The 17516-nt window shown below is 46.9% G+C and overlaps 1 protein-coding gene across 2 annotated transcripts in view; it reads right to left on the reverse strand.

Moving 5' to 3' along the window:
• Window positions 1–17516, reverse strand: part of neto1l (neuropilin (NRP) and tolloid (TLL)-like 1, like) — a 188783-nt gene that overhangs the window by 33625 nt on the left and 137642 nt on the right. The gene's annotated exons all lie outside the window — the stretch shown is intronic.

A 17516-nucleotide genomic window follows, 5' to 3' on the forward strand; every position in this document is an offset into this window, starting at 1 on the left:
CAGAGGACATTTCTCCAAAAAGTACGATATTTGTCCCCATGTGCAGTTGCAAACCGTAGTCTGGCTTTTTTTATGGTGGTTTTGGAGCAGTGGCTTCTTCCTTGCTGAGCGGCCTTTCAGGTTATGTCGATATAGGAGTCGTTTTACTGTGGATATAGATACTTTTGTACCTGTTTCCTCCAGCATCGTCACAAGGTCCTTTGCTGTTTGCTTGTATCCTGGCGCCGACGAAGATGGCGGCCTCGCGACTAGCTCTTAGGAAACTTTGCAACAAGCATTTCGCTACACCCGCTATAACATCTGCTAAATACATGTACAGTGGGGAAAAAAAGTATTTAGTCAGCCACCAATTGTGCAAGTTCTCCCACTTAAAAAGATGAGAGAGGCCTGTAATTTTCATCATAGGTACACGTCAACTATGACAGACAAATTGAGAAAACAAAATCCAGAAAATCATATTGTAGGATTTTTAATGAATTTATTTGCAAATTATGGTGGAAAATAAGTATTTGGTCACCTACAAACAAGCAAGATTTCTGGCTCTCACAGACCTGTAACTTCTTCTTTAAGAGGCTCCTCTGTCCTCCACTCGTTACCTGTATTAATGGCACCTGTTTGAACTTGTTATCAGTATAAAAGACACCTGTCCACAACCTCAAACAGTCACACTCCAAACTCCACTATGGCCAAGACCAAAGAGCTGTCAAAGGACACCAGAAACAAAATTGTAGACCTGCACCAGGCTGGGAAGACTGAATCTGCAATAGGTAAGCAGCTTGGTTTGAAGAAATCAACTGTGGGAGCAATTATTAGGAAATGGAAGACATACAAGACCACTGATAATCTCCCTCGATCTGGGGCTCCACGCAAGATCTCACCCTGTGGGGTCAAAATGATCACAAGAACGGTGAGCAAAAATCCCAGAACCACACGGGGGGACCTAGTGAATGACCTGCAGAGAGCTGGGACCAAAGTAACAAAGCCTACCATCAGTAACACACTACGCCGCCAGGGACTCAAATCCTGCAGTGCCAGACGTGTCCCCCTGCTTAAGCCAGTACATGTCCAGGCCCGTCTGAAGTTTGCTAGAGTGCATTTGGATGATCCAGAAGAGGATTGGGAGAATATCATATGGTCAGATGAAACCAAAATATAACTTTTTGGTAAAAACTCAACTCGTCGTGTTTGGAGGACAAAGAATGCTGAGTTGCATCCAAAGAACACCATACCTACTGTGAAGCATGGGGGTGGAAACATCATGCTTTGGGGCTGTTTTTCTGCAAAGGGACCAGGACGACTGATCCGTGTAAAGGAAAGAGTGAATGGGGCCATGTATCGTGAGATTTTGAGTGAAAACCTCCTTCCATCAGCAAGGGCATTGAAGATGAAACGTGGCTGGGTCTTTCAGCATGACAATGATCCCAAACACACCGCCCGGGCAACGAAGGAGTGGCTTCGTAAGAAGCATTTCAAGGTCCTGGAGTGGCCTAGCCAGTCTCCAGATCTCAACCCCATAGAAAATCTTTGGAGGGAGTTGAAAGTCCGTGTTGCCCAGCGACAGCCCCAAAACATCACTGCTCTAGAGGAGATCTGCATGGAGGAATGGGCCAAAATACCAGCAACAGTGTGTGAAAACCTTGTGAAGACTTACAGAAAATGTTTGACCTGTGTCATTGCCAACAAAGGGTATATAACAAAGTATTGAGAAACTTTTGTTATTGACCAAATACTTATTTTCCACCATAATTTGCAAATAAATTCATAAAAAATCCTACAATGTGATTTTCTGGATTTTTTTCTTCTCATTTTGTCTGTCATAGTTGACGTGTACCTATGATGAAAATTACAGGCCTCTCTCATCTTTTTAAGTGGGAGAACTTGCACAATTGGTGGCTGACTAAATACTTTTTTCTCCCACTGTATGTGACAAATACATTTTGATTTGATTTGATTTGTCGTTCTGGGATTGATTTGCACTTTTCACACCAAAGTACGTTCAACTCTAGGAGACAGAACGCGTCTCCTTCCTGAGCGGTATGACGGCTGCGTGGTCCCATGGGGTTTATACTTGCATACTATTGTTTGTACAGATGAACGTGGTACCTTCAGGCGTTTGGAAATTGCTCCCATGGATGAACCAGAGGTCTACAATTCTTTTTCTGAGGTCTTGGCTGATTTCTTTTGATTTTCCCATGATGTCAAGGAAAGAGGCACTGAGTTTGAAGGTAGGCTTTGAAATACATCGACAGGTACACCTCCAATTGACTCAAATGATGTCAATTAGCCTATCAGAAGCTTCTAAAGCCATGACATCATTTTCTGTCATTTACCAAGCTGTTTAAAGGCACAGTCAACTTAGTGTATGTAAACTTCTGACCCACTGGAATTGTGATACAGTGAATTATAAGTGAAATAATCTGTCTGTAAACAATTGTTGGAAAAATTACTTGTGTCATGCACAAAATAGATGTCCTAACTGACTTGCCAAAACTATAGTTTGTTAACAAGACATTTGTGGAGTGGTTGAAAAACGAGTTTTAATGACTCCAACCTAAGTGTATGTAAACTTCCGACTTCAACTGTATATTGTGTGCAAGTAAAAATAGTTTTACAGTACTATTAGGCCTATGATGTGAATTATATGGAGGATGTACTGTTTCTGTGTGTTAATGTGTAGGTGTGTATGTGTGTTTTTATTAAACTTATGTTTTTGAAACCTTTCCCTTGAGATATAAAAAAAAAAGATGGGAAGGAAGTTGTTGGGGAGAGAGTTGAGTTTTTGACAAGACTGGTGGGGGTCTGGCGTGTAGGTGGCTCGGGTTGTCTGGGTGTTCTGGCTGAAATTTGACATGGAGGATGTCTTAATAAAGACAATCAAAAGTTAAGTCTTTGTACTTTATTTGTTGTTCATATGTTAGGCTATTGGTTAAAGATGCAACACAATATTGATTATTGAATTATCATTGATTTAGTATAATTGATCAGTCTTATCAAACACTTAAACATATTTAATAATGATCTCTTACCTAGCTTGATGACTGTGGGCATTCTTGCTTACTTTTTGTTGTTCTAAATAGGACGGCTAGAAGGGCCATGGGTCATATTAGATTGCAGGAAATGGTGCTTTAGATGCCCCAAAAAATGGAAGGACCCCCAACCCCCCTGCGAAGTTATGTCCCCCCACTTCTAAAATCAAAGTTGCGCCCCTGGTATACAGTATTATGATGCTCCAGATTTGGATGAATTTGGAAGCGCATTACTCAGCCCTGAACCCATCTGCTCTTCATGAATTTTCATCTTTCCTCCTCTTCAGAAATGTGCTGAGACAAGGCTGTGCATAGTAATCTCTCTGGAAGTGTTCCTTATAAAGCTATCTATCTAACTACACGGGCAAGGAAACACCTGGAGAGAAGACCTTGACATCCTGGAGATGTCAGACTAACACATGCTGTAATCATCCAGGCCTGAATCCTTAAGGGCCAGAGATACTGTATGCATACATAACTTAACTTTAATGTTCACACAAATGTTGTATACATCGATGCCAATAGGGAGATATGCACAAAGTTAAAAGAGGCAAGTTATGACTGTGTGTTGACACTGGCAGGGAATTAACGTGTGTGTATCCATTAGTGCTTGTGTACGAGCGAGTGTGTGCAAGTGTGACACATAGCTGTATCCGTGACAACAGGCGGTGACAGAGATCATAAAAGTGAGCGATGTGAGGAGACGAGAGAGAGCGAGAGAGAGCGAGAGAGAGAGAGATGTTAGGAGAGAGACAGAGCCATCGAGGCAGAAGGAAGTGAGTTATCCAATTATAGAGTCTCAGGTAATGTGCTAGCCGCCTCATCACCACACTGGTAATTAAACAAGCAAGGTGACTTTCAGAGACAGGAGACACCTCCCCTCTTAATCACACTAATGCACTGGCCTACCGCGGCTTACACAGTGTAATGAACAGACCTACTGACCAATCAAACGACTACAACAAGCCAAGACAGTTTCCTCCATTCAATCAGATGTAGTTCAATGGGATTTAATACATCTTTATTGCACCCTAACGGTAATCTGTTTCTAGTGGTATGGTTTAAACTGAATATTCAATATTCACTGCACTAACTCAGAACAGAGGCTAGGGATGTAAGGGTAACAGCTGACTCCTGATAAGTGCACATTGGATAAGAACAAACTATTAAAATGCATTAAAGTCCACCAGTCCCAATTCATATACATTATTTTCAATTACTCTGGATATGCACATGTTCTGGTTTAATGCATCATGCTTTCATATCAGTCCTAGCCCCAAGTCATGCCATTCATCTGGAGTGGAGCATGAAGACTGGTAGAAGCAGCACTTCACACTACATCCTCCCTGTCTACTGTTGAAACTCATTAGAGTGTGGGATGGGTGAACATAATGGATGGCTGTGTTTAAACAATGATTATTTACTTGCTGTGGTCACGCACACACGCACACACACACGCACACACACACACACACACACACACACACACACACACACACACACACACACACACACACACACACACACACACACAGAATAATGTGTTGCGTCGGGCATTAAAACAGGCTGCTGTCTGATACAGAGGGGCCCAAGGTTGGGCAGAATTACCTGGATGATGGACGACTGTTTTCATCTCTGCACTGATCCCAGGGGAATAATAACAGCTCAAATTAGAATGAATTATCTCCCTCTCTCCCTCTCTCCCTCTCTCCCTCTCTCTTCAATTAAATTCAAAGGGCTTTATTGGCATGGGAAACATATGTTTACATTGCCGAAGCAAGTGAAATAGATAATAAACAAAAGTGAAATAAACAATCAAAATGAAGAGTAAACATTACACTCAAAAGTTTCAAAGGAATAGAGACATTTCAAATGTCATAATGGCTATGTACAGTGTTGTAACGATGTGCAAATACTTAAAGTACAAAAGGGAAAATAAATCAACATAAATATGGGTTGTATTTACAATGGTGTTTGTTCTTCACTGGTTGCCCTTTTCTTGTGGCAACAGGTCACAAATCTTGCTGCTGTGATGGCACACTGTGGTATGTCACCCAATAGATATGGTAGTTCATCAAAATGTGATTTGTTTTCGAATTATTTGTGGATCTGTGTAATCTGAGGGAAATGTGTCTCTAATATGGTCATACATTTGGGCAGGAGGTTAGGAAGTGCAGCTCAGTTTCCACCTCATTTTGTGGTCAGTGTGCACATAGCCTGTCTTCTCTTGAGAGCCATGTCTGCCTGCAGCGGCCTCTCTCCCCTTTTCCCCTACGCTCCCACTCGTACATCCCTAAAAGCGTCAGGGCCTCTCCAATCCTAACCTTAACCATTAGGGCTCAAATGCAGGACTGACCTTAGGTCAGTGTCTGGGGCTTACCTCAGCCTGCTCTTCCTGAACACAGTGCCAGTTCTCCCCACCAGGGGGAGGTGCTGTCCCTCTCCATCCCACAGACACTCAGTAGTCTACCACTGCTCCACAGGGCCACAGCTGACTTTATGAAGAGGTGGATCCAAACTAATCTGCAGCCAAATTCATTCCCAGACATTTTGTAATAAAAAAGTGCCCCTTTCCCCACCCAGGAGCCTTCCCCCCAGTGCCCCAGGCATAAATTAAATAATAATAAAGTGGCCTGATGAAATACACTAGACATCAAACTGAAAGCTCGGAAGTCCTCTAACTCAGTATGCTGCAGAGAAGCACTTTATACGAACTTCAATACCATAGGTCTAATAAAAATGATGTCTTTTTGATGGAAGCTTGATTCAAACAGAGAGGAAGAGGCGAATCGAGAGGTGTTACTCAGCCCAAAAATGTCCACAAAAATAAGCCCACGAGGTGAAGGATTTTTGTATGGAGGTCAATGAGAATGTTGAATTTGCTAATTTGCTATGTGAGGCTTATTTTATCGAATATAAGTTTCGTAATGATTAGGCTGTTATGAATGCACTGATATAAGTGGATGCACGTGGCATTTCGGCAACTTCGAAAATAAAATGACTTTATATTGGAGTTGAGATAAATAGAGGACTCATCATGGCTTTGACCCATTTTAGCATGTACATTGAGGTCTTCCACCATTTTAAAGTAGTCAACTGGGTGGGGATTCCTATGAGTTGGGAGCAATCAGCCAATAAAAAATAAGAAAATGTACTACTTTAAAATGTCCATGCTGTCACAGACGCTGTAGGGAAAGGGGGATACCTAGTCAGTTGTACAACTGAATGCATTAAACTGAAATGTGTCTTCCGCATTTAACCCAACCCCTCTGAATCAGAGAGGTCCGGAGGGCTGCCTTAATCGACATCCACGGCGCCCGGGGAACAGTGGGTTAACTGCCTTGCTCAGGGGCAAAACGGCAGATTTTTACCTTGTCAGCTCGGGGATTTGATCCAACAACTTTTCGGTTACTGGCCCAACTCTTCTACCTGCGAAGCTACCTACCTGCCAGGCTACCTATAATGGCACAGATACAAAGATAAGTCCTCTATCTCTATGGCATGTTGTTCACATGCATATCTGCCCTCTCATTGGCTAGAATGGTCCCACATGATCTTGCCTCCTCCCGCCTGCCTTCCATCTTTGAGGACTTGTACTGTATTTCCATTGTTAGAGCGGTCACTTGACTATCCTGTCAATATAATAGACAATGGGTGTGTACGAGCAGATCACTTTTGTCAAGTGGGTGACCATTGTGTGTTGCATTCTGGGGACAAAAATGTCTGACTTGCGTCTACATGTCAACTGCATGAACTTTACAAAAATCATGTGATCAAAGGTCATGAAGTTCTGATTGCAGTTGACTGCATGATTCTGCAGTTGCTCTCCACCAACTTCATCCTGCAGCCATCACCTGCATTGTGGGAGACTCTATTGTCAACCAATCATTAGGGTGTTTTTGTTTGACCCATGCAAACCTGACCAAAGAATGAAACAGGAACCAATTTGCTGCAATTCATGTGTAGCCTACAGTGATTAAATAAATGTGATATTTTACGCTCTCTCACTAATTGATTGCATAATGTACACACATATGGTTTCAGTTTGTGAGTGTGTGATATGGGTGTTGGAGACATGTTTATTTCGACATTATAAATAAATCATTTTATAAACAATGGCAACACTGACATGTTGATCTGAGCCTTGCTGTTGAAAACCACATTAGTGTCCGACTTTCGGCTGTCGCAGATGCACCTACCCCGACTTCACTCCTTGTCACGGTTTCGGCCGAGGCTGCCTCTCTTCCTTGTTCGGGCAGGCTTCGGCGTTCGTTGTCTCCGGAATTCTAGCTGCCATCGTTGCATGTTTCTATGTTCGTTTGCTTTTGTCTGTTTGTTGTGACACCTGTTATCGTTTAGGTTAATTAGCGTCCTATAAGTTACTCGTTGTGTTTGTCCAGTGTTGTGTGTGATTGCTTTATTGTCTGTCGTGCGTTACTGGACGTGTTTACATTATTCGCTCGGTTGAGCTATCTCTCCACTGTGTTGGAGCGTTTTACGCACCTGTGTAGTGCGCCCGTTTGTTTTGTCCGCCTACGTGCGGAGTTTCGCCTTCGGGCCAGTTTGTTCATTTTTCCCTTGTGGAATTCACTAAAGTCTTTTGGACTGTACTTCGGTGTCCTGCGCTTGATTCCACCACTACACCCACCTACAGCATCACTGACAAAATCACACACCCTCAAGAATGGAATCAGCAGGAGCCGCAGCAGCCCAGGCGACGCTGGAGGACAGGGTCCGAGAACAGAGTGACCAGATCCTGCAGATGGGGTCCGCACTGCAGGAGGTGATCACCACCATCCGAGGCTGGGGGACTCCTTCACCGCCATCCTCTCTGCCAGCACCATCGGCAAGTCAGCCCATTCCCGCTCCGGAGGCCAGAGGAGTTCGACTCTCGCTCCCGAGGGCCTACGATGGGACCGCGGCCGGCTGTCAGGGATTCCTTCTCCAGGTGGAGCTTTACCTGGCTACCGTGCACCCGGCGCCTTCGGGACATGAGAGCGTGTCCGCCCTGATCTCCTGCCTTTCCGGAAGGCGTTGGAATGGGCCAACGCAGAGTGGAGGAGGATCGACGCGGACACCATCACCTACGACGAGTTCTCCCGCCGCTTCAGGGCGGTGTTCGACCATCCCCCGGAGGGGAAAGCGGCGGGGGAGCGTCTGGTCTTCCTCCGGCAGGGGAAGAGGAGTGCCCAGGAGTTCGCCTTAGAATTCCGTACTCTAGCGGCGGATGCAGGGTGGAATGAGCGGGCTCTCAGCGATCACTACAGATGTAGTCTACGCGAGGACGTCCGTAGGGAGCTGGCCTGTAGGGACACCAGCCTCTCGTTCGACCACTTGGTCGACATGTCCATCAGGCTGGATAACCTGCTAGCTACCCGCCGGACGTTCCGAGGGGGTCCGTCCATTTCACCCTCCAGCGCCTCCGAGCCGTGCCCCATGGAGCTCGGGGCGCTGGCGCTAGAGAGAGGAGGGGTCGGCTGACGAGGGGGTCCATCTCCTGCACCAACTGTGGTCGGGGAGGACACACCGCGGCTAGGTGCTGGGGATTGCCTCCTAGGGGAGAGGACGACAGGTCCCGCACTGGGGAGTCCTTCCAGGTGAGTAGGCGCCCCACTCACCCAGAGCTCTCTGTTGCACATTTCTGTATACCTGTGCGTTTCCCACAGGTAGCACCTCATTCCCAGCATAAGGCGCTGGTAGATTCAGGCGCGGCTGGGAATTTTGTTGATAAGACGTTTTGTTTAGCCTTAGGGATCCCCCGTCTCCCTGTTGATGTCCCTTTCCCCGTTCATGCCCTAGATAGCCGTCCGTTGGGTGCGGGCTTGATCAGGGAGGTCACTGCGCCACTTAGGATGTGTGCGCAGGGGGGTCATCAGGAGATGATTCAGCTATTTCTGATCGACTCGCCTGCGTATCCGGTGGTGCTGGGCATGCCCTGGTTGAGTACCCATAACCCATCTATTTCATGGCAGGAGAGGGCTCTGATGGAGTGGTCTGCCCAGTGTGTGGGTCGATGTTTGGGCGTTTCCGTAGGGGCTACCTCGGTGGAGAGTCCAAACCAGGTGCCCGCATTGCACGTTCCCCCTGAGTATGGGGATTTGGCTATTGCGTTTAGTAAATCGAGGGCGACGCAGTTGCCGCCCCATAGGCAGGGAGATTGTGCGATAGACCTCCAGGCAGGAGCTTCGCTCCCACGGAGCCATGTGTATCCTCTGTCTCAGGAGGAGAAGAAAGCTATGGAGACTTACATAGACGAATCTCTGAGACAAGGATACATACGGCCTTCCACTTCCCCTGCGTCCTCGAGTTTCTTTTTTGTGAAGAAAAAGGATGGTGGGTTACGCCCGTGCATCGATTACCGTGGTCTCAATCAGATCACGGTGAAGTACAGTTATCCACTCCCGCTGATTGCGACCATGACGGAGTCATTGCATGGGGCGCGTTTCTTCACTAAATTAGATCTCAGGAGCGCGTACAACTTGGTGCGCATCAGGGAGGGTGATGAATGGAAGACAGCCTTTAGTACCACCTCGGGCCATTACGAGTATCTTGTCATGCCATACGGGTTGATGAACGCTCCGTCAGTTTTCCAATCATTCGTGGATGAGATCTTCAGGGACATGCAGGGGCAGGGGGTGGTTGTGTACATAGATGACATTCTCGTGTACTCGCCTACCCGAGTCGAGCATGTGGCCCTGGTGCGCAGAGTGTTGCGGAGGCTGGTGGAGCACGACCTGTATGTTAAGGCAGAGAAGTGTCTGTTTTTCCAGGAGTCGGTCTCCTTTTTGGGGTATCAGTTGTCTGCGTCAGGGGTGAAGATGGAGGTAGACCGGGTGTCAGCCGTGCGTAATTGGCAAACACCAACCACTGTGAAGGAGGTGCAGCAGTTTTTGGGGTTTGCGAATTACTACCGGAGGTTTATCCGGGGGTTTTGGACAGGTGGCAGCTCCCATCACGTCTCTTTTGAAGGGGGGTCCGGTGCGTCTGCAGTGGTCTGCCGAGGCGGACAGGGCGTTTGGGAGGCTGAAGGACCTGTTTACCTCGGCCCCGGTGCTGGCGCATCCGGATCCCTCTTTGCCATTTCAGGTAGAGGTGGACGCGTCTGAGGCCGGTATAGGAGCCGTGCTTTCACAACGGTCAGGCGCGCCACCTAAACTCCGCCCCTGTGCTTTTTATTCTAAGAAGCTCAGTCCGGCGGAGCGAAACTATGACGTAGGGGACAGGGAGCTGTTAGCCGTGGTACAGGCCCTAAAGGTGTGGAGGCACTGGCTTGAGGGGGCTCAACACCCTTTCCTCATTTTGACGGACCACCGTAACCTGGAGTACATCCGGGCAGCGAGGAGGCTGAAACCTCGCCAGGCAAGATGGAATATGTTTTTGACCCGGTTTACATTTAAGATCACGTACATCCCTGGGTCACAGAACGGTAAGGCAGATGCGCTGTCTCGGCGGTATGACACAGAGGAGAGGTCCGTGGAGCCCACTCCCATACTGCCGGAGTCGTGTCTGGTGGCACCGGTAGTGTGGGAGGTCGATGCTGAGCTCGAGCGGGCGTTACGCACCGACCCTAGTCCACCGCAATGCCCGGAGGGTCGGAAGTACGTTCCGCTCGAGGTTCGGGATCGATTGATCTATTGGGCTCACACGTCACCCTCCTCTGGACACCCTGGTATCGGCCGGACAGTGCACTGTCTTAGTGCCAAGTACTGGTGGCCCACGTTGGCAAGGGATGTGAGGGTTTATGTTTCCTCCTGCTCGGTGTGCGCCCAGTGTAAGGCGCCTAGACATCTGCCTAGGGGTAAGTTACTACCCCTGCCCGTTCCACAACGACCATGGTCTCACCTCTCGGTGGATTTCCTTACTGACCTTCCTCCTTCACAGGGAAATACCACTATACTGGTCGTTGTGGACCGGTTTTCTAAGGCCTGTCGTCTGCTCCCCATGCCGGGCCTTCCTACTGCCCTGCAAACTGCCGAAGCTCTATTCACCCATGTGTTCCGGCACTACGGGTACCCGAGGATATTGTGTCTGATCGAGGTCCCCAATTTACCTCCAGGGTTTGGAGAGCCTTTATGGAGCGGTTGGGGGTCTCGGTGAGCCTCACCTCGGGTTACCACCCGGAGAGTAATGGGCAGGTGGAACGCGTGAACCAGGATGTGGGTAGGTTTCTTAGAACATACTGCCAGGACCGGCCGGAGGAGTGGGCAAGGTACGTTCCCTGGGCCGAGATGGCCCAGAATTCCCTATGCCACTCTTCCACTAACCTAACCCCTTTTCAATGTGTGTTAGGTTACCAGCCGGTTCTGGCACTGCAGATCGAGGCTCCTGCGGTGGATGAGTGGGCGCGGCGCTCGGAGGAGACATGGAACGCTGCACACGTCCACCTGCAGCGGGCCCTCCGTCGTCATAAGGTGAGCGCCGATCTCCACCGCAGTGAGGGACCGGTGTACGCACCTGGTGATCGAGTCTGGCTCTCTACCAGAAACCTGCCCCTCCGCCTGCCCTGTCGGAAACTGGGTCGGCGGTTTGTAGGGCCATTTAAAGTCCTGAGAAGGTTGAACGAGGTGTGTTACAAGTTACAACTACCTGTTGAATATAAAAGTATTAACCCCTCGTTCCATGTGTCTCTTCTCAGGCCGGTGGTAGCTGGCCCACTCCAAGAAAGTGAGATCAGGGAGACTCCTCCGCCCCCATTGGACATCGAGGGGCACCGGCGTACTCCGTGAGGTCCATCTTGGATTCGAGACGTCGGATGGGGGGTCTCCAATATCTAGTGGAGTGGGAGGGGTACGGTCCGGAGGAACGGTGCTGGGTGCCGAGGAGAGACATTTTGGACCCGTCTCTCCTGACGGAATTCCGTCGTGGGCACCCGACGCACCCTGCTCCGCGTCCTCCTGGTCGTCCCCGAGGCCGGAGTCGGCGCACGTCTGGAGCCGCAGCGTCAAGGGGGGTACTGTCACGGTTTCGGCCGAGGCTGCCTCTCTTCCTTGTTCGGGCAGGCTTCGGCGTTCGTTGTCTCCGGAATTCTAGCTGCCATCGTTGCATGTTTCTATGTTCGTTTGCTTTTGTCTGTTTGTTGTGACACCTGTTATCGTTTAGGTTAATTAGCGTCCTATAAGTTACTCGTTGTGTTTGTCCAGTGTTGTGTGTGATTGCTTTATTGTCTGTCGTGCGTTACTGGACGTGTTTACATTATTCGCTCGGTTGAGCTATCTCTCCACTGTGTTGGAGCGTTTTACGCACCTGTGTAGTGCGCCCGTTTGTTTTGTCCGCCTACGTGCGGAGTTTCGCCTTCGGGCCAGTTTGTTCATTTTTCCCTTGTGGAATTCACTAAAGTCTTTTGGACTGTACTTCGGTGTCCTGCGCTTGATTCCACCACTACACCCACCTACAGCATCACTGACACTCCTCGACTTTGGTCTACAATCGGTTGCTTTAGCCTTACCACTCAAACGCGCCCAATCTTTGGTTCAACCCTTATAAACTAAGGGGAGGACCGAAGTGTATTCATATGCCTTGTGAAAAGTGGAACAGCTCATATAGCCTACAGTGGGGAAAAAAGTATTTAGTCAGCCACCAATTGTGCAAGTTCTCCCACTTAGAAATATGAGAGAGGCCTGTAATTTTCATAATAGGTACCAACTATGACAGACAAAATGAGAAGAAAAAATTCCAGAAAATCCCATTTTAGGATTTTTTATGAATTTATTTGCAAATTATGGTGGAAAATAAGTATTTGGTCAATAACAAAAGTTTCTCAATACTTTGTTATATACCCTTTGTTGGCAATGACACAGGTCAAACGTTTTCTGTAAGTCTTCACAAGGTTTTCACACACTGTTGCTGGTATTTTGGCCCATTCCTCCATGCAGATCTCCTCTAGAGCAGTGATGTTTTGGGGCTGTCGCTGGGCAACACGGACTTTCAACTCCCTCCAAAGATTTTCTATGGGGTTGAGATCTGGAGACTGGCTAGGCCACTCCAGGACCTTGAAATGCTTCTTACGAAGCCACTCCTTCGTTGCCCGGGCGGTGTGTTTGGGATTATTGTCATGCTGAAAGACCCAGCCACGTTTCATCTTCAATGCCCTTGCTGATGGAAGGAGGTTTTCACTCAAAATCTCACGATACATGGCCCCATTCATTCTTTCCTTTACACGGATCAGTCGTCCTGGTCCCTTTGCAGAAAAACAGCCCCAAAGCATGATGTTTCCACCCCCATGCTTCACAGTAGGTATGGTGTTCTTTGGATGCAACTCAGCATTCTTTGTCCTCCAAACACGACGAGTTGAGTTTTTACCAAAAAGTTCTATTTTGGTTTCATCTGACCATATGACATTCTCCCAATCCTCTTCTGGATCATCCAAATGCACTCTAGCAAACTTCAGACGGGCCTGGACATGTACTGGCTTAAGCAGGGGAAACGTCTGGCACTGCAGGATTTGAGTCCCTGGCAGCGTAGTGTGTTACTGATGGTAGGCTTTGTTACTTTGGTCCCAGCTCTCTGCAGGTCATTCACTAGGTCCCCCCGTGTGGTTCTGGGATTTTTGCTCACCGTTCTTGTGATCATTTTGACCCCACGGGGTGAGATCTTGCGTGGAGCCCCAGATCGAGGGAGATTATCAGTGGTCTTGTATGTCTTCCATTTCCTAATAATTGCTCCCACAGTTGATTTCTTCAAACCAAGCTGCTTACCTATTGCAGATTCAGTCTTCCCAGCCTGGTGCAGGTCTACAATTTTGTTTCTGGTGTCCTTTGACAGCTCTTTGGTCTTGGCCACAGTGGAGTTTGGAGTGTGACTGTTTGAGGTTGTGGACAGGTGTCTTTTATACTGATAACAAGTTCAAACAGGTGCCATTAATACAGGTAACGAGTGGAGGACAGAGGAGCCTCTTAAAGAAGAAGTTACAGGTCTGTAAGAGCCAGAAATCTTGCTTGTTTGTAGGTGACCAAATGCTTATTTTCCACCATAATTTGCAAATAAATTCATAAAAAATCCTATAATGTGATTTTCTGGATGTTTTTTCTCAATTTGTCTGTCATAGTTGATGTGACTAAATACTTTTTTCCCCCACTGTATGTCATGAGAAGCAGGAGAGAAACTATGTCTATACATGCTGGGTGACTAAACAGATGTTGTCTGGGGAAATCAAACAAGGAGAAGTATATATATAGGTTTATAGGCTAAGCCAACAGTATAAGCTTTGACAGCCAATATGTAATCAGATAAAACCAAACAAGAATGATCCTACAGTATATGCATATGTTTTCCACACCAGATCTCCTACATAGTGGCTTTAAGCATACAAAATACGGATTCAACTGTACCCGGTCAAAAATCAACCAAAGATTGATGTACTGTATGTCTATAGGTTTATATACCTTTAAAAAAAAGGAAAGTAATCAATGTATAAGACAATCACTGTATGTGAATGACCCATATGTCATTCTTGCATATGCTGTCTCATAAACTCCAGATCTCAGACATCTCAATGTATGTTTGAATGCAGAGATTGGCATGTGAAGAGAAGCCACTGAGGATGTAGATCTATACGTCCCAGGGGACTCTAGGAATTGATGAGGCATGAAGAGGCTGACAGCTCTGCTGTCACTCACACACATCTCCCACCCTGGGTTTAATTGCATGCTGGGTAATGATAGGCCTCTCTCTCTCTCTCTCTCTCTCTCTCTCTCTCTCTCTCTCTCTCTCTCTCTCTCTCTCTCTCTCTCTCTCTCTCTCTCTCTCTCTCTCTCTCTCTCTCTCTCTCTCTCTCTCTCTCTCTCTCTCTCTCTCTCTCTCTCCTCTCTCTCTCTCTCTCTCTCTCTCTCTCTCTCTCTCTCTCTCTCTCTCTCTCTCTCTCTCTGTCTCTCTCTCTCTCTCTCTCTCTCTCTCTCTCTCTCTCTCTCTTCCCCCTCTCTCTTGTTCGTCTTTCTGCCTCTTCTGGGTGTCAGAATATGCAAAGTGTGTGTAAGGAGTGTTCAGTCATGAGTGTGCTGTTTTAGGTTTTTACCTATTCAGCCAGATAGTATCTATGGCCCTTCATAGTTGGTTGGCAGTTGGTGTACCAGCCTGTTTAGATGGTGTTGCACAGAGGTTGTGAATGCAGCTCTAAGAGAGAATCAGAGTAGATTTGGTGTACCTTTATATCGCCTGGTGGTAACTGCATGTTTAAATGGTATTGATGATGTTGCTCTGCGGTTCTGAATGAGCTCTGGCTGAGGGTCTTGCTGGGTATCGGTTGATTGACTTAGGCAGCAGTGTTACCGGGGCAACAGCACATCCTGGCTTCATTCAGTGGATAGGCCTCACAAAGAGGAAACTGACTCACACACAAACAACTGCACTGCCTATTCATTAAACACACACACACGGACGGACACACACACGCAAACCAATCTAACACTCTTGTAACTGATGCAGATCTGTGTGTGTATTTAAAGAGAGTGAAAGAGAGAGAAAGAGAGAGAAAGAGAGAAAGATAGAGCCTTTTCATTCACCCTGAGCTGAGCCACTGAGTCATCCTCCATTCTGTCCCCCCTATCATCCTCAGCAGGAGCACAATGGCCTCACTGTGAAAACCTCTCTCCTCTGTCAATTAAACTACTCAATCAATTGGAGATGTGTGTATGTCTTTCTCTCTCTGTAGTGTGTATATCCAGGGATGAAAGTAGATGTAATTTCTTCATTTTATGGGCCTAGTCATATAGTCATATAGAATCCCCATTCATTTAATAGGATCTCTTTGGGCCTAGAAGTCATTTAACTTAACTAAAATGTATTATGTTTTAATGTGGCATAAACACAACCAGTCATGATGTTTTACTCGGGCACGTTTGTTTGCTTCCAACAGCCAAACAGTGCTCTGTGCAGCCACCATTTGATGAATGGAAATAAATATTTGTTAAAACACCAAAAAGTGTAATGATATTCGGCGATTGTCATTATGCCTACACTTGTAGCCTGAATTGATGCGTCTACAGCTCTCCGCGCACGTCACTCTCGGCTAGTCATCTCTGCCTAGACTGTTAGTGTTCTCCTTGAAACTCACCGCATTTTTGAGCGTAGCCTATACCACTCGTTTTCAAGACCATTGGCTCATTTTTCATGCGGCTGACATGCGGTCATGATAAATAATGCTGTAATGGACTACAGTTTTCTTGACATTCTGGTTTAATAATTGAGATAGGCTCATGTTTTACCGGTACGGCGTACCTTCGCTATTTATTTTGCCGGGACGCTGTACCGGACCGTATTGGTTTACTTTCACCCCTGTATATACAGTGGGGAAAAAAAGTATTTAGTCAGCCACCAATTGTGCAAGTTCTCCCACTTAAAAAGATGAGAGAGGCCTGTAATTTTCATCATAGGTACACGTCAACTATGACAGACAAAATGAGGAAAAAAAATCCAGAAAATCACATTGTAGGATTTTTAATGAATTTATTGGCATATGATGGTGGAAAATAAGTATTTGGTCAATAACAAAAGTTTCTCAATACTTTGTTATATACCCTTTGTTAGCAATGACACATGTCAAACGTTTTCTGTAAGTCTTCACAAGGTTTTCACACACTGTTGCTGGTATTTTGGCCCATTCCTCCATGCAGATCTCCTCTAGAGCAGTGATGTTTGGGGGCTGTCGCTTGGGCAACACAGACTTTCAACTCCCTCCAAAGATTTTCTATGGGGTTGAGATCTGGAGACTGGCTAGGCCACTCCAGGACCTTGAAATGCTTCTTACGAAGCCACTCCTTCGTTGCCCGGGCGGTGTGTTTGGGATCATTGTCATGCTGAAAGACCCAGCCACGTTTCATCTTCAATGCCCTTGCTGATGGAAGGAGGGTTTCACTCAAAATCTCACGATACATGGCCCCATTCATTCTTTCCTTTACACGGATCAGTCGTCCTGGTCCCTTTGCAGAAAAACAGCCCCAAAGCATGATGTTTCCAACCCCATGCTTCACAGTAGGTATGGTGTTCTTTGGATGCAACTCAGCATTCTTTGTCCTCCAAACATGACGAGTTGAGTTTTTACCAAAAAGTTCTATTTTGGTTTCATCTGACCATATGACATTCTCCCAATCCTCTTCTGGATCATCCAAATGCACTTCAGACGGGCCTGGACATGTACTGGCTTAAGCAGGGGGACACGTCTCGCACTGCAGGATTTGAGTCCCTGGCGGCGTAGTGTGTTACTGATGGTTGGCTTTGTTACTTTGGTCCCAGCTCTCAGCAGGTCATTCACTAGGTCCCCCCGTGTGGTTCTGGGTTTTTTGCCCACCGTTCTTGTGATCATTTTGACCCCACGGGGTGAAATCTTGCGTGGAGCCCCAGATCGAGGGAGATTATCAGTGGTCTTGTATGTATTCCATTTCCTAATAATTGCTCCCCCAGTTGATTTCTTCAAACCAAGCTGCTTACCTATTGCAGATTCAGTCTTCCCAGCCTGGTGCAGGTCTACAATTTTGTTTTGGTGTCCTTTGACAGCTC

Source organism: Coregonus clupeaformis, chromosome 34 (assembly GCF_020615455.1).
Source record: "Coregonus clupeaformis isolate EN_2021a chromosome 34, ASM2061545v1, whole genome shotgun sequence".
In the NCBI taxonomy this organism is placed as follows: domain Eukaryota; kingdom Metazoa; phylum Chordata; class Actinopteri; order Salmoniformes; family Salmonidae; genus Coregonus; species Coregonus clupeaformis.